The sequence below is a fragment of the Falco biarmicus genome, chromosome Z (genome assembly GCF_023638135.1).
Source record: "Falco biarmicus isolate bFalBia1 chromosome Z, bFalBia1.pri, whole genome shotgun sequence".
NCBI lineage: Eukaryota > Metazoa > Chordata > Aves > Falconiformes > Falconidae > Falco > Falco biarmicus.
The window spans coordinates 47,251,413-47,274,244 of NC_079311.1; positions in this window are offsets into that span (position 1 = coordinate 47,251,413).

Below are 22,832 nucleotides of genomic sequence, written 5' to 3' on the forward strand. Positions count from 1 at the left end.
ACAATAAATGAAAATCTGGGATAAATTAAAGTCTTCAGGTACATCCTGCTAGTAATTTCAAGCTAGTAAGAAAGATATATTGCTAGTTATTGGAAGATTGATTCACCATTTGTTTTTATTCTTGTCTGTCCTCATGTTCTTTTCACCTGAATGCAAATGAAAAAGTAATATATAAATCAATTAAAGTATAAATCATATCAAGCTTAGAAAAATGTGTAAATATAAACAAAATGAAGGTTTGGAGAGGCTATGTACTATATCAAAATGAAAAAATATATTACTACTTAGATGCAGTAGAAAACATATGAAATACTGTTATAAATGTGAAATACATAACGAAAATTGCATACATTTTCATCTGCAAATTAGCATGTATAAAAGTAAAATTAACTCAATTTTGAAAGTTGTGATTTTCATATTAAGACCTGGTGTTCTACTTCACTGAAAATGCCGTTGCAACAATAGATCCAAAACAGGAGAGTGAAAGCTGGAGTCCAAAAAAATGTAGTCAGTGTTTGTTATTAAGTATGTTCTGTTCTTTTTATGAGCTACCTTAGTTCCCTAAGTGAGCCATGTTATAGAACGTAAGAATTTTTTATTTGCTTTATCATATTAATATCTAGGTACATGCCTAGAAAACAAATATACCAACAAGTGGTATATGCTTGTTCTACCATTCTCCCAGCCTAAGGAATTACAGTTTTGCTATAGCCCTTAATTTCCATTTTGCCTGGGAAAAAATTATTACCAGATGGCACATGGCTATTTTTATATCTTGTATGGCAAGTTTCCAGTTGATAATTATGACATTACTGCAACAGTCTATTTTTTGTGTTATGAATATTTGACACTTAGCCTAGTAACCACTTCTTAGAAGTGGTTACTTTTCCTGTCCTCTTTCCTCCCCCGCCTTTCTCTCTTCTCTTCCCCTCCTTGCCTTTGTCATGCTCAACTGAGACAAAAACAATATTCAGGAAGCACTAGCTAAGAAAACAGTATTTTTTTCCTGAGGAAAAAACAGACAAGATGCAGCTAAAAATACCTTCCATTAATCCCTTCTTACTTCCAAAAATTATAATTCCTATTTTGTATAGTTTGTTTATATTTTCATGCCTTAGATTCTAGCAGGGTAAGACAGGAGAAATCATCTCGTTCATTGAACATCAGAAAAGCCATGCACGTAAGTGGTCAATTTGCTGCTGATGCTTTCAGACCTATCATATGAAATCTATGTTATAGCATTCAGTCATCTATTTTATTAGCTATCTTGCTTTAAAGCCTTCCAGGGAGGATATGTGAAGGAAGAAGAAACTGAAAGCAAAGGTAATTGTAATTACAGTCATTTTGTACTGTTATGTAGTAGTAATAAATCTAGAATTGCAATGTAACACTCTAGAGTAGAGCTGAGTCTTAAAGCATACTGGAGTTAATAGTTGTACTTTGTTAGTGCACCAACTTGCATACATGGAAACAGCAAATTTCAGAGGTGAGGAGGGAAAATATTATAATATTATTTTATTCCAAGTCTGGAAGCCTGTCTTGATTACCTTAAGTCCTCTGAGGAACATATAATTTACCTTGAATTTCTTAGAATCCTGTCTCTGTCATCCTTTTAACACTTTTCAAAACATTATATATTTTTAAGGAAATATATCCATAAATGTAATTTAAAAAATCATATATAGAGTGGTATGTGTAAGCAAGAGACAGGGAAGGTGAATATAATGAGAAAATGGAAAGTTAGTATGTTTCAGGACTGTTGCTATAGAATGTTTTTCAACGGTTAATTAAGATTCATAAATATTTGCCACCTTGTTTCCTACATTTGATGATAAAAGTAAAATGTTATGTGGCTTAAATGAGAATTAGTCCCTCGTGCATAAAGCAGGACTTGGTGGAAAGCTGTGCATTTCCAAACTCTGTATCACTGCTTAGACAAACTGAATGTGAATCATGCATAATTTGGCACTGTCGTTTCTTTATTTATTTCCTTTTAGCACATACTTTAGTCTAATTAATCATGTAGGGTATCCTTTGCTATTCCCTACCCCAAATAAATTAAAAATTTGTTTTGTTGGAGACAAAATGCAGTAATTTTCTCTGAGTGAACTGAAAATACAAAGCAAAGCCAAACAGGAAAAATACCGTTGGAAGATCTGCTTAATTCTCCTTTACTTAAAAAAAATAATAATAAAAAATAAAATTCAAAGGACCAATGCTCCACACTTCTCTTAACTACCTGGTCTTCGAGAGGGAAGCATCGTCCAGCAGCAGACTGCATATGCTTGATCCTGTTCATACATACTTTGGTCAGAGATGGAGAATAATTCTGAGGGAAATAAGGAGCTCCACTTAAAGAAAGCAGGAAAAAGCAAGTTTCAGAATGAGACAATCTTTTTTAACATTAAAAAGAAAATGATCTGGTGAATAATATGAAAAGGCTATGCAGCCAGGTTCCTCTTCTCATTAAAAAAAAAACCTGGTGTCTGTAATAAATTGAAGCCCCAGTGCAAGTATCTGCAGAAAACTGAGAGATTTATTAACAACTTTGTTAAGTTATAAGAATAAAATGAAAATGATAACCAAAATTTAATGACAGAACAATGATTCTGAATTCTTGTGCTAATGAAAATTTTAAAGTAGAAGCAATTACACATGCTAGACAACTTATGTCGATGGACTGTGTTCTACCTTTAATGATGGATCTCATTACAACCGAATGTGTCTTTAATCCTCTTGTCTCTTACTGCACTGATTTTGAAGATTAGCATTCTGGGAGACTGAGTCATCAGGTTATTCTGAACAAGTTTTGCAATCATTGACTTCGAGCGGAGTTCTGATCAGTGTAGTACAAGGTTAAGATAATCCTTGCTCTTCTTGACATTTTGCCTCTCATTTTCTGTTAGGGAGACAATCAGCTGGCTGTGAAAGATTTAACAAGTGAAAGTGTTTTAAAGTATTCTCTAAAACCAAGTTAATGGCACAAAATAATGGGGAACCAACCTATTATAAGGCCTAATTTAAACATACTTTGCCAAATTAAAGTGTAGCCTTTCACCTATAGTGCTGAACATCCATCCTATCCACATTTGTCTTTTCATTTAACTTCTGCAGGACAGCTCAATTTAAGATGTCTAAATACCTGAAGATGAAGGTATGTAAGGCTGATAGCAGACCATACATTTTCTCCAGTAGCATGCTGCCTTACTGGACATGTGTGAAGGAAGTTCATGTGGTTCTGGGTTTACAAGTGTGACTGAATACCACAGCAAAGATTTATGTAGTATATCCTCAGTTTACATTTGTTTTCCAGACTGAAGGCCACTCATCATGCTGGTGTTTAGTAGTTCTATCTAATTTTGTTATTACTTCTGCTGAATGGTGATGGTCAAATGCACTACAAAAACTGGGTGCCAGGAAATAGATGCAGAGTGGATCACTCCTGTCTGGAAGTCCTAGAGAGAGAGATTCTGCAGGTTGTAATTAGTCAAAGCTTTCTGCTGTTCTTAAAAACTACTCTTGTATGTTAGTTTTTAACTTCAGTAAAAAAGTATCTATGTCTTTACCTGCAGTAATCTGACTAATTTGTATAAATATTGTTCCAGCTAAGCTTAATGTCTTGGAACGTTTACTGAGCCAACATTTGTTATTTATGAAAAGCAAGCAATGCAACATGTAGAAAAATAAGAAATACCTTAACACAAAGGGAATTACTTTCATGAGAACCTTTTATCTTTCTCTTAGTGTGTTTCACAAGATGCTAATTTCTTCTGTAAATTGCTTCTTGCTGCATTTGCATCATGATCTTTTGCTAGAGAGCTTTTGCAGGTTTAGAATTTTTTTAATTATTTTAATTATAATTTTTCTTTGGTGCCACTCTTTTCTGTGTGGTTGGTACGTTGATTTCTTTCCCAGAAGGCAGGTCACTTTTCTTGGTTCTTCTCTTTGGGTTAAATAGAAGAATTCTTGGTATCCCTTTTTCAACTGTCAGTAACTGCACCATTTATATATTTCTCACAGATAACTGTCTATGTAAATTAGTTCCTTATACTCATTTAGCAGACATCATTATAAAGTAGACAAAGGGATATATTATATTCATACTCTCAGTTCTTACATTTAAGTAACCAGATATTATTCAAAAAAACTCATGAGAATAAAATCTATTCTAATGACATATTCCATATAGTAATATGCAGCTACTGTTCTGTATAATTAAACAACAAGACCATTACATATAAGTGCAGATTAAAGAATACACTCTGACATATGAGTATGTTTTACAAAATAGGAACAGATATGTTGCTTAGGAAAAACATCAGACAAGTTTGAATCAAAACCTTATTTTCCTGCAAATTAACCTCTTGAAGACTTCAATTATTCTTTGGTTCTTCCTGTTCTTGAGTTACTTTTTCCAGTCTGATGGCCAGCATTAGAAACCAGAGATCTAGAGAAGAAGTAGATGTTGACAATAGTATTTAATTTACATATTTTTCTTCTTCAGAAATGACTAAATTGTTAATATGTTTTTAAAAGTTACCAAAAGGGAGATAAATATTATTAAGGTTAAAATTTTAAAGAGATTACTTCTGCAAGAAAATCTCAATGGAAAACAGTAAGTGTAATATACTTACAACTCATTGTATACATTCTAGCTCACAAGGACTTCTTATTAAAACTGTTCTGTTAATGAAGATCATTTGCAAGTTCTTCATTGAAAAAATTGCTTTAAAATATTTTATTAAATTATTGAAAAATCTTTAAAACTTTTAAAAACTTTGAGTTTCATATTATCATAAAAGTTTTGTGTTCTGTTAAAAATGCTTTCCCATTTTAGAAGTATGTATTATTTACATTCAAAGAAAGCTGAACAAAAGTAATATTTATGCAAAATTTAAGATCTTTAAAAATTAAACAAAGCTCTTTATTTACATTTTTGGTCATTCAGAACTTTTGGTTGTTCAACTTTTCAACTGAATTGGAAAGAAGTATTTTTAGGAAAATCCTACAGAGCAGAAATACTGACTCCTGTATATCATACATCTGACTTTTCACTGTGGGGAAGTTTATAATGTTAAACTCACGGCCACTGCTTCTCTGTCGTGATTGATTTACTGTTCATAACTGATTCAATTATCATTGTCAGCTCTCACAGAAACCATTTAGGATGGGTTTGTATATGATGCAGAGGAACACTTTTACAATAAAAAAAAACAGAGAACTTTAAACATATAGGGACAGAACATCTGTAGGGAAAAGCTCTATATGATTTGGTGAGGGAGTGGGTATATTTAATGAGTATATACCTGTGCTATACTATTTTTCTTTGATTGTCTTACCAAGAATTTTCTCTTTCCTGAAGCATTAACTGTGCTGACATTTGAAAAATTAACAGCAAAGAATATAACCAAGCCAAATATTAAATCCATATAAATGAGACACGTGTATTAATTTTTACACCTCTCATTTACAGTTCCATAATAATTTTCCACCTTTTACCATCTTGTTCTTTGTGTGGTTAGTTGATGAAATAGCATTTAATAAATATTTTTGGATGGTATATGCAATTTAAAAGCACTTATTTAACAGTTATTTCCCTGATTTCTGTGGTCTGTTACAATAGAACACATTCTGTGAACATCAGAGTTACAAATGCCACCCTTACTACATTCATTTTAGGCTTTAACTTTGTTTGCACATGCAGTCATCTTGTTTGTTGCATTATTATTCTTAATATTCACAAACCTTTTTTAAACAGCTTTGAGGAGACAGCAGAGAATCTGCATTCTGTAATTGCCTATTTACAAAATTTACACACATTTTGTAATACGTAATTCAAGACAGATATGGGGTAGCAGAAGACAGCAAAAGCTGCTGCCTGGGAATGAATGGAGTGTAAGCCAGTGTATTTTGGATGTTTACTTTGCATCTAACACGAATTAATTCAACTCCACCACTGAAATTTTAAGAATGTCTTTATACTTCTATCACTGTGTGTCTCTCCATCCACATGCGTGTATACACACATACATACATGCAGAGAGGTATATACGTGTATGTGTTTCCCCCAGTTATTCTTTCTAATTGTTTGTCTGTGCATGCTTTCATATTCCACTTTAGAACTGCAGTGGAATTACTATTGTTATAGTGTTATCACATATAACAAAATCAATTAACATTATGGCAGAAATCTGGGCAGAGTGCCACATTTGTTTTAATACATTGTTGCTAATTCTAAATCTTGCATCTGTCCTTTAACTGTCTTTGAAACATGCTGTCATTAGGAAAAATGATTGTAAATTCTTATCTCCCTGCTGGTGCATGTATGTATGTTTCAGTTTAAGGGGCAGCATATAGAAAACCCACTTTATTGTCAGCTGAGTCTACCAGCTATTCATATTTTTGCATTTCTAAGACTGAAAATGGGGCAGTTTGTGAAACAAGCATTGCCAGTAAACCACAAAAATTACATCCCTAAAAAGTTAAAGACCCAGCTTGAAATTACAAAGAAATGAAAGTGCCTTTATATAGCTTAGTAAAGCACGAACGTGATTAGGAGTAAGCTGTTTCTTATAGCCAGCACAGAGACTGGCCTGGACAGTCTGCATCTACAAAGATATGCAAACACATGCAGACTGAAACTGTGCATGGTTCTCATCAATTCCACCTCTATTTACACCCCTACATGTACAAAGTGTGCTATAATATGTAGCAAACCAACACTACTCTCATGCAAGTCTATGTATATCTTATTAGGAGTCCAGAGGAGATGTTATTTCAGGCTGGTCTAAACTAAGCAGGAAGCAAAGCAGAGAAAAGCAGATAGTAAAGCCAAGGTGTCTAAAAATATTGAAAGGAGATTAGGCCTTTACTCCCAGCAGTAGCCCAGTCAGCAGCATGCCAGAGGACAGGTGTAGAGTGTCCTACTACTTGGAGTCATGCTGCCTTTCTAAACCTTGTCCCATATGGGTAGAAAAACTTGAGGCCTTGGAACCAGCCCTGTTTTAAACTGTGGGAAAGAGTAAAAATGCTTCTCTGAGTGAGCAAGAGACATCATCACTGGAAATAAGAGGAGAGGCAGGGGTGAAACTGGACAAAGAGTGAATGAAATGAGTAGGATAGTGAAAACATAAAATGGCTTTTGTAGTGATAACAAGAAGAAGTAAAGACATTCACAGAAGGGAGGAATATAGAGAAAAAAAAATAAGACTTCCTATCATTATTTGGGTTTTATATTCTTGTATTTTTGTAGATTTCCCAACTGTGAATTTATCACAGGCAACCATATGTGCATATTCAGATATATACTCATGTACGCTGTATATAAATAAATAGATAAATAAATGCATGGATGAATATCTGTCTATCTCAGTATATCTGTACAAGTCTGTGTCACTTAAGCAAATTTGACAGCCACAAATCCATGGGCCCTGATATGATGCACCCCCAAGTGCTGGGGGAGATAGCAGATGTTATTACTAGCCAACCCTCCATCATCTTTGAAAGGCCAGGGAGAACAGAAGTGCCTGAGGACTGGAGGAAAGCCAGTGTCACCCCAGTCTTCAAAAAGGGCAAGGAAGAGGAAATTACAGCCCAGTCAGCCTCACCTCCATCCCTGGGAAGGTGATGGAACAGCTCATGCTGGAGGTCATCTTGAAGCACAGAGAGAAAAAGAAGGCTATTCAGGAGTGGTCAGCATGGATTGACCAAGGGGAAATCACACCTGACCAACCTGATAGCCTTCTGTGCTGGAACGCCTGGCCGGGTGGATGAGGGGAGAGCAGTGGGTGTTGTCTGCCCTGCCCTCAGCAAGGCTCTTGCCCCTGTCTCCCACAGCCGCCCCAGGTGAGCGCAGGCCGGGTGGGCTGGGCGCGTGGGCAGGGAGGTGGGCTGAGACCTGGCTGATGGCAGAGCCCAGAGGGCTGTGACCAGCGGCGCAGCCCAGCTGGGGGCCCGCAGCCAGCGCTGTGCCCCGGGGCTCAGCACCGGGTCCCGTCCTGCTCAGCCCACCCCCCAGCGCCCTGGGTGAAGGGGCAGAGCGTGCCCGCAGCGAGTTTGCTGGTGGTACAGCGCTGGGAGGGCGGCTGATACCCCGGGGGCTGCGCTGCCTGTGATACTGCTGAAGGTATCTTCAGGCCGAGTGTCAGGGGGACGGGGCCAGGCTCTTTTCAGTGGTACCCAGTGACAGGACAAGGGGCAGCGGGCACAAACTGCAACACCGGAATTTCCATGTGAACGTGAGGAAGAACTTGTTTTCTTTGAGTGTGACAGAGCCCTGGGACAGGCTGCCCAGAGAGGCGGTAGAGTCTCTTTCTCTGGAGACATTCTAAACCCACCTGGATGCGATTCCATGCAACCTGCTGTAGCTGAACCTCCTTTAGCAGGGGTTGGACTAGATGATATCCAGAGGACCCTTTCAACTCCAACCATTTTGTAATTCTGTGATTCTGTGTGTATGTATGCATCTGTGTATGCAATCTTGTTTATAAAATCTGTGTATGCATACTTTTGTTGTTTCACTGATTGGGCTGACAATAATATTTGTTCTGCTTCATGCAAGGCTGTATACATTCACAAGTCTGACTGGAAAATAAATAGTTTCTTTCTCAGTGTTTTGTTAAGATTTTGACTACCATGTTTTTTAAAAGCAAGTCTGTTCTCACTGCTTATTTTCTTGCCCTCAGTTCTCCAAGCAATCTGAGCATTCAATTATTCTGAATCATGTTACCCAAAATGCTGAAATACGAAATGGACAAAGGCGATGTTACTGTCATGGCAACCAGGTGAAGTCCCCAATAATTAGGAAAAGGCAAACATCATACCCACTTTCAGAAAGGGTAAAAAAGGAAGATGCTGGAAACACTGACCAATCACTCACCGCTGTGCCTAGTAAGATTATGGAACAGATCCTCCTGGAAGATATGTCAATGCATATGGAAGACTGGGAGGTGGTTAGACATAGCCAGCATGGCTTCACAATGGAAAACTGTGTGTGACTATTCTAGTGGCCTTCTACATTGGCGCGATTGCATTACTGGACAACATAAGGGCTATGGGTGTCATCCACCTTGAATTCTGTAAGGTTTCTTACATAGTCCCCACAATATTTTTACCTCACTTTGAAGTGATATGACTGATGCAGGAACTGTATGGATAGATAACGAATTGGCTGGATGACCACATCCAAAGAGTTACAGGCAGTGTCTTAACATCTCAAAGTGGAAACCAGTAAGACGTGGTGTCCCTCAGGGGTCCATACAGGGACCAATACTATTTCATATCTTCATCAGTGACATAGACAATAGGATTGTGTGCACCCTCAGCAAGTTTGCAGATGACATCAAGCTGAGTAGTGCAGCTGATACGCTTGATGGAAGTGATGTTATCCAGAGGAACCTTGACAGGCTTGAGGAATGGGCCCATGTGACCCTCACAACATTCAACAAAGCCAAGTGCAAGGTCCTGCACCTGGGTCAGGGCAATCCCCAGTATCAGTAAAGGCTGTGTGATGGAAGGATTGAAAGCAGCCCTGCAGAGAAAGACTTGGGGATATTGGTAGATGAAAAATTAGGTATGATCTGGAAATGTGTGCTAACAGCCCAGAAAGCCAACCATGTCCCAGACTGCACAAAAAGAAGTGTGGCCAGCAGGTTAAGGGAAGTGATTCTGCCCCTCTACTCTGTGATTATGAAACCCCACCTGGAGTATTGCATCCAGTTTTGGGGTCCCAGTACAATAAAGACATGGACCTGTTAGGGTGGATTCAAAGGAAGGTCACAAAAATAATCAGAGAGCTTGAACACCTCTTGCATGAAGACAGACTGAGAGAGTTAGGGTTCTTCAGCCTGCAGAAAAGGAGGCTCAAGGACACCTTATAGAAGCTTTTCAATATTTAAAATAGGCTTATAAGAAAGATGGAGAGAGGCAAATTACCTGTAGTTACAAGACAAGGGGCAATGGTTTTAAACTGAAAGAGGGTAGATTTAGAACGGACATAATGAAGACTTTTTTTTTTTGATGGGTGTGGTGAGACACTGAAACAGGTTGCCCAGAGGAGTTGTGGATGTCCCATTCCTGGAAACATGCAAGGTCAGGTTGTATAGGACTTTGAGCAACCTGATCTAGTGGCAGGGGGCTTGGGCTAGGTGATTATTTTAAAGGTATGTTCCAACCTAAACCATTCTGTGATTTTATGATTGTTATTGTCAATCTATAAACTGCTGTGAGCAGTGTGTCTGTATGAGCCACAGTGACTACAAACAGGCCTAAGGAATAATCCCAGACCTGTGACCCATGTGCCATGTAATGTCATTTGGAAGATGCTAAATTCAGTTCCTCCACTCACATGTGGGTGGCAGATTCATAGAGGAGAGGGAAGGCCATAGCACAAATAAATGACCATAAGGCAAACCCCACTGCTCTTACCTAGACAGTTGTCAGAACAGTCCAAGTGAAATTAGGAAGAACCATAATTTCCAGCATACATCTTTCTTCATCCTAGGTCACATACCATGGAGTTTCTTAGGATATTTATTTTTCTTTTGCTTTACTAACTTTTAACTTTCTTTTTTTTTTTTTTCTATTGCAGTTCTTGCTTTATTTTCCTAATTTTGTCTTGTACTTTAGCATATTGAAGTCTTGGCTTGCCATGCTATGCATTTAGCCTTCTCTAAGTCTCAGTATTCAGCTTAAGTGGAGCCCTTTTGTAATCCTTTTGGTTTCCAGGATACCAAAAAAAATGAGGAAATTAGTTGGATTTTTCCACAAAGAAATATTTATTGAAAAATTTGGGCTTTGCCTTTAGGCTTGATTCACATCATTCAACATTTCTGTTCACAATGGACTTAAACAGGCTTTGACCAAACTTTGAATTGATTCTTAGGGATATTTCCAATGTCTTTCTTCACAGTAATTTTAATAATAATAAAAAATGTCTAGATCTCGATTTTTTTTAATGTCTTATACCTGAAAATGTGATAGTGTGGATTGAGTATTTGAAGTTCCAAGGTAGAAAATAGAATAACTATTGGCCAATGCAAATGAAATGTAGATGGCAAGTCTGTATTAGTGTTTCAGTTCAGAGTAAAAGAAATTTTGAAGTGGATTTTCCAACAGTCCTCACTTAAAGTTTCTCAGTTCATGTAGAGTAGTCTTGGTGCATATGGACAGGGTAACTTTCAAATAAAGCTAAACTGATAGACACGTTGTTGATACATATCTAAACATATCTAATAGTTTCCAAACAATAATGGGCATTTAGCCTATGGGACCAAAACATATCCAGTTTGAAATACAAACCCCCAGAAACACATTTGGTACACATACCAGATCCTCAGCACTCTTTTCCTCTGTATATCTACTGACACAGTTATGATCTTATCATACCATGATTATCAATTGAAGGCATCTCACTCTGTGAACACTGTACTTAAATCTATTTCATAGAATCATGTAATGGTAGAATCATAGAATCATTTAGGTTGGAAAAGATCTTTGAGATCACCAAGTCCAACCATTAACACAGGACTGCCAAGTCCATCACTAAACCATGCCCCTAAGTGGCACATCTATGCATTTTTAAAACACTTCTGAGGATGGTGATTCCACCACCTCCCTGGGCGGCCTGTTCCAATGCTTGACAACCCCTTAGGTGAAGAAGTTTTTCCTAATAGTCAATGTAAACCTCCCCTGGTGTAACTTGAAGTCATTTCCTCTTATTCTGTCACTTGTTGCTTAGGACAAGAGACCAGCCCCCACCTGTCTTACAACCTCCTCTCAGGTAGTTGTAGAGAGCAATAAGATCACCCCTGAACCTCCTTTTCACTTTCATTTCAGCAAGTTCCCTCAGCTGCTGCTCATAAGACTTGTGCTCCAGATGCCTCACCAGCTCCATTGCCCTTCTCTGGACACACTCCAGCACCTCAACGTCCCTCTTGTATTAGAGGCGCCCAAACCTGAACACAGCGTTCGAGGTGCGGCCTCACCAGTGCCCAGGACAGGGGGACCATCGCTGCCCTGGTCCTGCTGGCCACACTGTGTCTGGTACCAGCCAGGGTGCTGCTGGCCGCCTTGGCCACCTGGGCACACTGCTGGCTCACGCTCAGCCGGCTGTGGACCAGCACCCCCAGGCCCTTTCCCACCAGGCCCTTTCCAGCCGCTCTGCCCCAGCCTGTAGCGCTGTGTGGGGCTGCTGTGACCCAAGGGCAGGACCCGGCACTGAGCCCTGTTGAACACCACAGAAACGGCCTCGGCCCATTGGTCCAGCCTGTCCAGATCCTTCTGCACAGCCTGCCTGCCCTCAAGCACTCCTACCCACCTTGGTGTCATCTGCAAACTTCTGAGGGTGCACTCAATCCCCTTGTCCAGATGGTCATTAAAGATATTAAAAAAAATGGCCCCAGTACTGAGTTCTGGGGAACACCACTTGTGACTGGTCATCAGCTGGATGTAACTCCATTTACTAACACTTGCTGGGCTCAGCCAACAAGCCAGCTTTTTACTCAGTATAGATTATACCCATCCAAGCCATGACCAGCCAGTTTCTCCAGGAGATGCTGTGGCAGATGGTGCAAAAGGCTTTACTAAGGTCCAGTTAGACAACATGCACAGTCTTTCCCTCATTCACTACGTGGGTCAACTTGTCATAGAAGGAGATCAGGTCCATCAAGCAGGACCTGCCTTTCAAACCGATGCTGGCTGGGCCTGATCCCCCAGTTGTCCTGCACATGCCATGTGATGGCAGTCAAGATGATCTGCTCCATAACCTTTCCCAGCACCAAGTTCAGGCTGACCGGCCTTCTTGTAATGACACAGCTAATATGCATAATATATCCAATATCCCATATAGCTTTGTTAATTTTCATCATCAACTACAGAAAGTATGATTTTGGACTTAGCAACAAAATGAAATATTTTTAGAGTTGACATTTGGATCTCTATTTTTGCTTAATCCCTGCTTTTCCAATATGAGAACAGAGCCTTTAAAGAATTTGCATCAGTATGCAATGTTGTTATGGAATGTATTCAACAATTGGGAAAGAGATGGCTGTTTTACATTTTAAAACAATAGGAGACAATTGTAGGCTTCATTAGCTGCATCAGCCTATAAATCTTAGCTGAGTCATGGGAGTAAAAAATGTATTCAAAACAGAGAAAGGTCAGGTTTCTTGAAAACTGTGAGTTTTAAAATAGATGCATGGATTAAAAATGTAATCATTCAAAGTTGAAAATTTAAGTAGCAGGAGTAGTTTTTTTAAAAACTTCAGCAGCATTCTCAAGAGCCATTCTAACTCATTTGTGTTTCTATGTAGTGTGTTTGGAAAGGCAGAAAACTGTTCATTTGTGATAAATGGAGGAAGATAAAAGACCTGTCAAAGCCCTAGCTGCTGTTTTTCTACTTTGCTATTGGATGCACCATTTGACATAATGGCTGGCAATCAGAGATATAAATCCTATGCAGGAATTCGTACCTTCACTGTAGTCTTCAAAACGGTGGTTTGGTTCCAGAGACAGATGCAGCTTAAAAAAAAAAAAAATCATTTTTTTCCTGATAGTTCATTTATATGTTTCTTCCCTGAACATGTATGTCTGCGCACATCTGTTTTTAAATCACTAGTTTTACATCATCACACAAGTAGTTCAAGCAACTGATTTTAACCGGGTGGGAGGAGGCAATGCATTAACTGCTAATAGTGCAGAGTTGTCTACCATTTCATGAATAGCCCCTTTAATTTTATTGTCCTACTCATAAGTAAAAAAGACTTGTAGGAACAGGAAAGATTCCATATTCCTATTCAACATAAATTGAAATCTGCTTCCTAGTACTTACCTGCATATTTATGATAAAAGACTGAATTAATAGCACCGAACAGAATTCATAAATCCTTAATAACTACAGAAGAAATGACAATTTTTAAATCCAACTCCAAGACTTTACAATCGAATTTATCACATGCAAAAAATGCTTATAAAATATTTTAACAAGATCATTTAGTAAAGCTTGAATGCTTGGACACACACAGGAAAATTACTGGGACTGATATTTTCCACCTATATAAGCAAATATTTGTATGTTTTGTTCTTCTCCATCATGAGCCTGAGCCAAAGTCCACCCTATTCAATGGGAAATGTTTAATTTTTATTTTAAACTATCTCTAAAGACTTAATCCTGCTGTTGCTGCAGCCAGGGGGCCTTTTATTTTAATGTCTGTAAGACCATGATCTGCCTACACAACTGTGTTTTCAAAAGTGAATCTTTTGTGATCTACTATTGATATAATTGCCGTCAAAGCCAAGTTTATAATTGACTAAGGAACTCTGAAACCAGAAAATTTCAAGTGAAAATCCCTTGGTTCATTCTGATATTTTCTTAGAGCAAAATGTAATTTATAAATTATTTCAAGTTTTTAGTCATTCCTGATTAATTTTTTCAGTACCATTTCTGTATTTGCATGGTATCCATTCCTTTTTAATGCTACCTTGGCGAATGGTGAGTGCTTTTGAGGGTTGCCTCAGTGGCAATAGGGACAGATGAACTCCAGACATGTAAAAAGACACAATCATTTCTTTACCTGGCCACTTGAGTGGTGACAGCTTCCATTTTAAAGGACACATTTTGTATATGGGCTTAGAAATGACTGCTGTCATATTTTTTTGTCGATTTCTGGCAGCCACAGTTACCACATGAATCTTTTAGCTGAGTGGTAAAGGGTAAAAGGTGAGTAACTGAAGCACACCATTCCAATTAAAATGAATGAGAACTAGGTGACTAAACACCCTAGCAGCTTTCTGCATTTCCAAAGCCCTTAGCATTTGCAAGTAACAAAAACAACATTAATTTTCCTCATTTCTTGGACAAATATTGCAAGTGATACTGTACAGCATCAGGAAAGCCCAAGAGCTGTGAATGACATGATGCTAAGTAAAACCAAGATAGCTGAATTTGTCAGTGACAAACATTACAAAGTATTCCGGATACAGAATATAAAATGAAACCTGTAAGATAAACAGCACTCGTTTGGTTGTTGGTTTTTTTTTGTAAGACCCAGCTGTATTCTGGTTTAGAACCACATTATAAGACAACATACTGGTTTTTTGTTAGTTTGTGAGAAATACTCTTATCCTTGACTGGGAACTAAGGAGTTACTGTTGTCTTTACCTAAGATGCTTAGGGGCATTTTTCAATTATTAATAGGGCATTAATTTATTCACATTCTTACTTCTTGATGTTGTTAACCAAATTCAAATGTATGGAAGAAAAGACATACAGAACTTGTATACAAATGGAAACAGATGGTGATTTTAAGCTACTTTTTTATGTGAAAAAGCAATCATTGTAAATTTGATGTAAATTCTGAAGCTAGGTTGCTGTTCTAGAGCTTACTCTGGACCAAAGTTCACTGGATTTCACACACACTCTTGACTTTTTGTCTCCATTTTCATAGCACTCTGCTTACAGTTCCTAGTCAAGTCTTCAGAAATCTTTGGCCAACACCCAAGACTGCAAACAGTGACAAATTTGAGTAATATAACAAGCCTAATATTTGGCATTACCACTTTCCTTTTTTCCCTCCTTCTAACAGATTACTGCTTTTCCATCAACAAGAATTTCTAAGATCTGTGACCAAGTTATGTATTCAGAAGGCTAATACATTTTGGCTTAGGAAAAGCTGAATAACAGCAAGTCTTGCTAAACCAAAAGAGCTACTTCTACCACAGAGTAACTACAGTAAACTTTTTTATTGTTTTTTAAAGTGTTAAAAAATTGTCTTCATACTGATAGTCTTGATAAAAAGAGATCTGGAATACAGGTACAGCCACTAGTACATGCTGGCAATAATTGGTCATTGTAAGATGTTACTTCGTCACCTAAATTCTTCCAATAACTCTTCTCAGGTTGGCACATCAGTCTTCTCTAGAGACACACCTCAGGAGTAAGACATAGAATTAGAAACCATTTACTCAGAGACTTCAAAACATTAGCTTCAAGATTTAGGGCAGATATAAGGCATCAATACTGATATGGGACAAAAGGGTTTAACGCCTCATACTTCACCAGATAACAAAATTTATTTTTTAAAAAAGTGGTTACATTTTCTTGCCTATAAATTAGTGTTAAGTAAAACAAGACAGAATTAAGATTATGTTTCATAATCGCTTGACTACTTCAAAATCCCTGTTAAATCCACCTCTCTTAAGGAAGAAGGCATTAAGCTGTTTCTTTTGCAAAAACAATGTTTTCCAAAGGTGCCTTTAGGTACAGGTATCTTTTTCTAAATACCTACTGCAGTTATTGCTGTTAAAGATAAGTTACTGTTTCCTCCTGTCTTCCATAACTCCTTCCAAATAATGGCATCAGTGGTCTGTCTCTGAAACTTCTGCCTGGAAAATGTCTCTCATGGAAGTAAATGATTCCTTCTGTATTTTAATAGTAGATTCCCATGATTTTGACTGATCGATACTCATAACCAGTATTACAATTGTAGCAAACCAGCAACTGCAGAAATAAGAAAACTTGTCTCACTGTTTTTCTTAACCACAAAACACAATGACAGTCTCATGGTAACCACTGTAAACAAGAACTGGTGATAAATTCAGGAGTTTGACAGAGCTGCATTCTTCCTGTCTCTTCTAGTATGACAAAGTAAAGCTTCTGTATGTACTGGCAGGCAGCAAACAAATTGATTTTTTCCTTTAGACTACAATGTTGTATGCAAAACTGGAACCAAGATCTCTTGCAGTACCGATGTTGTAAGAAGAGTAAGCACAAAACTGATGCAGTGAATTAACTATAAGATGATTTTTTTTCATTCCACACGGTTACTGACTTGGCTGCCAGTGAGATGTTCAAAGCACGTAAGGATGGAATGCATCAAACTTATTAGAAGTGGATCTGAGTGGAAAAGCTGAGATTTGCATCTGGATATTAACTCCTTGTGCTTGGAAGAAACTGCAAAACATTCTTTAAAAATGAATTGCAGATAGCTCTTTGTGCAGTTCTGTTTACTTTGGAATGGTGAGCTAACAAAAATATGGACAGTAATGGTGCTGTTTCTGTAATATCACACATTAACACCAGCATAAACTATTAGGGCAGACTTTCAAAATATTTCATTCTCCATTTTGATACAGAAGTAAACATTCAGCAGTCCTTGCCAACAGCATGAGATAGTGACACTTTATTCACATGCAATGAATCTGTACTATGTATAGGTAATACTGATACAGTAGTGCCACACTTGAGACAAGTGGGATTTTCTGCCTTCTCTGTATGAAGTAGATCCCAAATTTTATAAGTTCTTTTCAAAACATCATGTCACATACTGTCCCTTATTTTTCTTCTGGACTGTTCTGTCCATATTGTGTATGTGCTCCAGTAAGAAACTTTTGGGAGACTAGGTGGCCTGAAGTGAACTTCTAGATGCTGCCTAGCACTTAGTTGTGTTCCTAAGACTTCCATTTTCCGCATTTGGTAGTTCTGTCCTTTGGATCCCATATGCATGTCCTAGCTTCATCACATCAGAAAGTATGAGAGCTGGATGCTAGTGCAGAATGTAATTCACTGATGTCACCAGCCATGCTGACATAGAAGTTTCCTTTGATGAAGCTTAAAGCTCTGTGGTTGAACACCTGACAGAAGTAGAGGGGAACAGAACTTCCATATGGTACAGTTCTGACCGTGAAATTGAGCCATTACTGCTCTTCAATGCACAGTGGGTTCAGCACAGGCTCAGGCTAATGAAGCAAAGTACTACAACACTCTGCTAGGGTTTCACTCCTCCAGCGATAGGTGTGCATACAGCACCCACACAGAGTGATATCAAGACACCTAACTTTGGGAAAACCTCACCTGGAACACACTGAAAAAGTATTGCTGCCTTTGCTCTCCCTGCTCTGTAAAGGACTCAGCTGGAGCTCTGCTCTAGGCTACACAGGGTGCTCCAACCCATCGCTACAGCAGGAAGGTTTCTTTTATCCCCTGAAAGATGAGGGTGTGTTTTTGTCCACTGTGCTGAGTTTCTTCCTTTTTCTCAAACCTAAGCTTTTTTGAGAGATTAGCAGTCAGTGCCATCACCGCTGCAATGACCTTGGATGCCAGGAGGCAATACCTGTACTTTTGCACCAATGTACCTTTCATATTAATAGCACTTCTCGTTTGATCTGTGAGTGACTCCAAACATCTTCAATTAAGACAAATATAAGATGTTCAGAGGCAAATAAAAAACAACTGTGGCTCAGGTTCAGTAATAATCCAGATCAGAATTTTAAACTGAATGAGTAAAAAATTATTATGTCTACTTCTATAGAAGTAGACACTGTATTTTTCAGTGCAACATGAGGCAGAAATAAGAAAAAAACCTAGTTGTTTTTATAAAATCCCCAATGTTTCAGAATTTAATCAAACGGATTTTTTGTTTTATGAAGAACATTTCCAATGGATACAAAATAGTTTTTTAAAACCCAAATTTATTGGAAGTATATAGGTTTTGATTGAAATTTACCAAAATAACTTTTTGATTTCTGGACATGGTTACAATATGAAACATATCAGCAACCTCTAATTAGAGCACCTGCCCAAATACTGACTAGGAACTTGAATACAAATCTGAAGTTTTGACCAAGATAGTAGACAAAGTCTAGGAACAACAGTGATATTGCGGCTTGCAAAGCATAGGAAGGGGCAACTGAGGGTGCTAGACAGAAATCTGAGACATTTCAGAGAGAAATTTCCACCTTCAGAGGTCATTACAGATATTTTATTCTCCACTGGGGGAAAAGAAAATATGTCTTCTTTATTTTTAAAGGAAAGCAATGAAAGAAGGCCAAGTCAGTCTCCCATGGGATAGACACAGCTTTCTCCATGAAAGGATGCATCTGAATTCAGCTGGGAATTGAAAATGCCTTACATAATTGGAAGGCTCCTAGAAATTTAAGTCTTTGGTATATGAAAGGGTAATTGTAACAGCTGTATAGCTGTGTGCTCCTAACAAAGAGATAATTCTGAAAAGGGAAGGGCACAATACAGAACCAAAGTATAATAAATAACAAAAAATTAAATTTAATCTGTTGGAAAAAAAAAAAAAGAAGAATTCTAACACTTAGCAAATGCTTACCTAAGTATAGCAATTAAGATGGTGGAATCAAAAGTAAACAATTATGTAATTAAAATCTCTGTATGCTTTAACTTAAAATCACATCAGGGAAAATTTATACTTTTCTTTCACAAACCATAGTCTACAGATGTAAAATGTAAAGATAGCTATACCATCAGGAAAGGGAAGACATCTCAGATTTAGTGGGGGCAAGTCTAAACTCAAGGGCTATTGTGATGTGGTTAAGAAAAGTTTTCAGAAAGTCAGAGAAGAATCTGCTTTTACCTCTCTGAAGGTAGTGACAAACTTCTTTTGGAGATTCAGACTGTCTGGTTTGGGGTTGTTGGTTTTCAATTCATTTTTTCTGTCAGAATGAAAACCACATGTACCTTCTTTGACTCATCTATTAGTACATCCAGTCTTGTGCCACAGAAATTACGGGATGCACTTTGTTTCTTAACTTCAAAAGCAATCAGGAATACTTAGTTAGACACCAGTGGAGAAATAGCTCAAGCTGACTTTTTTCAGTGACCCAACTGACAAAGGTCAGCCATGCTTTCTGTATATGATACAAAGACATGCAGATGCATTTGAAAAATAAAGAAATCACTCAACTCTTTTGTGTGTGGGTAAAGTACATTGCTACAGAAAAATTGCAGCAAGAAATTAAATAATGAAGGCTTCAGAGCTGATAAGCATTTCCAAGGTTTTTTTTTTCTCTGGCACATTCTTTCATTTGCATGGCACCCTCTGTCATGCTTTTGATGGGAACTCCAGCGTGTCCCTACTGTCCTGTAACTGTGTGTCATACCTTGTACGTATGTCAGTTATAGATATGAACCACTGAAGAATCATAAGAGTTCTAATTCTGTTCTGTTGCAGAGTAAATGAAATTATAGGTACATATCTTGCCTAGACATATCTGAAGTCTCTTTTTTTATTCATTTCATAATTAAGTGTTTTGAAATGCTAAAAGGACTTTGTTCCCACCAAGACAAAGAAAAATCATGAGGAAAGTTTATTCTGTTTCTGTTTCTGCTTCTGTTTCTGTTACTTTTTTTTTTTTTTTTTTTTGGTGCTACTTGTAACACAAATCTTTAATAAGCCTAAAGGCTCATAACCATCTCCAGCATTTGATACCTCAAAGGTCAAAACCAGCCTTGCTTACAGTGACTATGAGATCCTCAGGGGAGGGAGCAGGGCAAAAAGCAAGACCACAACCTTGGGATTCAGTAGAGCACAATTCAGCCTCCGCATTGATCTTCTTCAAAGAGTCCCACAGCATAAGGCCCCACAGGGAAGTGGGATCCAAGGAAGCTGGTTGATATTTAAGGATCACCTGTTCCAAGATCAAAAGCAGTCCATCCTTATGAAGAGGTTGTCAGGTGAATAAAACAGGAGGCCCACACTGATGAACAAGGAAATTGTGACAAAATTAAGACACAAGCATATACATATGGAAGGTGGAAGCAAGTATGAGGAATCTGAGAGGAATACAGAGACACTGTCCGAGCATGCAGAAATGCAGTCAGTAATGCCAAAGCCACCTGGAGTTGAATCTGGCATGGGATGTTAAGCGAAACAAGAGAGGTTTTCACAAGCACATAAGTAGCAAAAGGAAGATTAGTGAAAATGTGTATCAATTGCTGAATGCAGCAGGTGCCTTTACTGGTACAGGACATGGAAAAGACTAAGGTACTGAATGACTCCTTCACCTCAATCTTTACCAGCAAGACTGGCCTTAAGGAATCCAAGGTCTTGGAAAAGAGGGAGAAAGTCTGGAGAAAAGAAGGCTTACCCTTGGTGGAAGAGGATCAGGTAAGGAAATATTTAATCAAACTGGACATACATAAGCTCACAGGCCCTGATGGGATGCACCCTGTGAGTGTCAAGGGAACTTTTGATGTCATTAAAAGGATACCCTTGATAATCTTTGAATAGTCACAGCAACTGGGAGAGGTGCCTGAAGACTAGACAGAACAAAATGTCAATTCTGTCTTCAAAAAGGACAAGAAGAAAGAACCAAGGAAATACATGCTTGTCAGCCTCACCTTGATCCCTGAGAATGTGATGAAACAGCTAATCCTGGAGACCATCTCTAGACTCTCGATGGACACGGAGATGATCAGGAATAGTCAGCATGGATTCACAAAGGGCAAGTCATATGTCATCAACCTCATAACCTTTTACAATGGCTGGCTTCATGGATAAGGGGAAAGCAGTTGATATTGCATGCCTTGACTTCAGCAAGGCTTTTGACACTGTCTCCTGGAAGATCCTTATAGAGAAGCTGATGAAGTGTGAGCTAGGTAAGGAGACAGTGAGATGGGCTGAAAACTGACTGAATGGCTAGGCCCAGAGGCTGAGGTGTTCAGTGGTACGAAGTTTAGTTGGAGGTCAGTAACCAACATTATACCCTAGGGGTCACTATTAGGTCCAATCCTGACCAGCATCTTCATTAATGGTCTGGATAATGGGACAGAGTGTACCCTAAGGAAGTCTGCTGGTAACACAAAACTGGGAGAGGCAGCTGATACACCAGAGGGTTTTACTGCCATCCAGAGAAATCTCAACATGCTGAATTGGGTTGACACAAACATGCAGTTCATGCAGGTTCTGGTGAATGTCAAGCTGGACAGGAGCCAATAATTTTTTGCCCATGTGGTAAAGGCAGGCACCAGTATCCTCAGCTGCCATTAGGAGTTTAGCCAGCAGGTCAGAGCAGGTGATCCTTCCCCTAAGCACTGATGAGGCCACACCTGAAGTACTGTTTTCTGTTCTGGGCTCCTCTACAAAACAGATACAGATAGACTAAAGTGAGTGCAGTGAGGAACCACAGAGATGATGAAGGGGTGTGAAATTCTTTCCTGTGATTAAAGGCTGTGAGAGCTGAGACTGTTCAGCCTGGAACAGGGAAGGCTCAGGGAGATTCTTTCCAATGTGAACAAACACCTGAAGGGAAGGTGTAAAGCAGGTGGAGCCAGGCTTTTTCCAGTGGTGCCCAATGACAGGACCAGAAGCAATGGGCAAAAACCAAAACACAGGAGCTTCCCTCTGAACATCACTTTTTCACAATAGAAGTGACAAAGCACTGACACAGGTTGCCCAGGTTTGTTGTGGAGTCTCCATCCCTGGAGATATTCTAAAGCCATCTAGAAATGGCCCTGGGCAACCATCTTTAGTTTACCCTGCGTCAGCAGCAGGGCTGGACCAGATGACTTCCAGAGATTCCTTCCAACCTCAGCCATTTCTTGATTCTGTGATAGCTAACAGTGTTTTTGACAGTATTGACACTGTCAATATTATCTGTCAGCAATGTGCAATCCTAAACTGTCTGTGACTCTAGCATAATTGCAAAAGCTGTCCTGATATAGATATTATTTTCCAAAACCTCCTCCCTAGTTATAAAGTTCTAATTTTTGTCCTCCATTGGACAGGAGTGGTGTTTTTATGTATGTATATATATATATATATATATATATATATATAAATTGCAATTTCTATTCAAGAAGATTTTTTTCCCCTCAGCTAGATTCTCAGCACTGTGTCTAAAGTGAGTTTTCCTGATTCAAGAGCTTGAAAGTCAAGAATCCAGCCTTCCTTGCAGAAAGGAAAGCTTCCTTGTACAATCCATCGGACTTCACCACCATAAAAATACCTTTAAAGCAAAACCTTTACTCATAAAAATGTAACTAAATTTATAGCCACAGATAACACATTTCCTACCATGATACTTGCCAG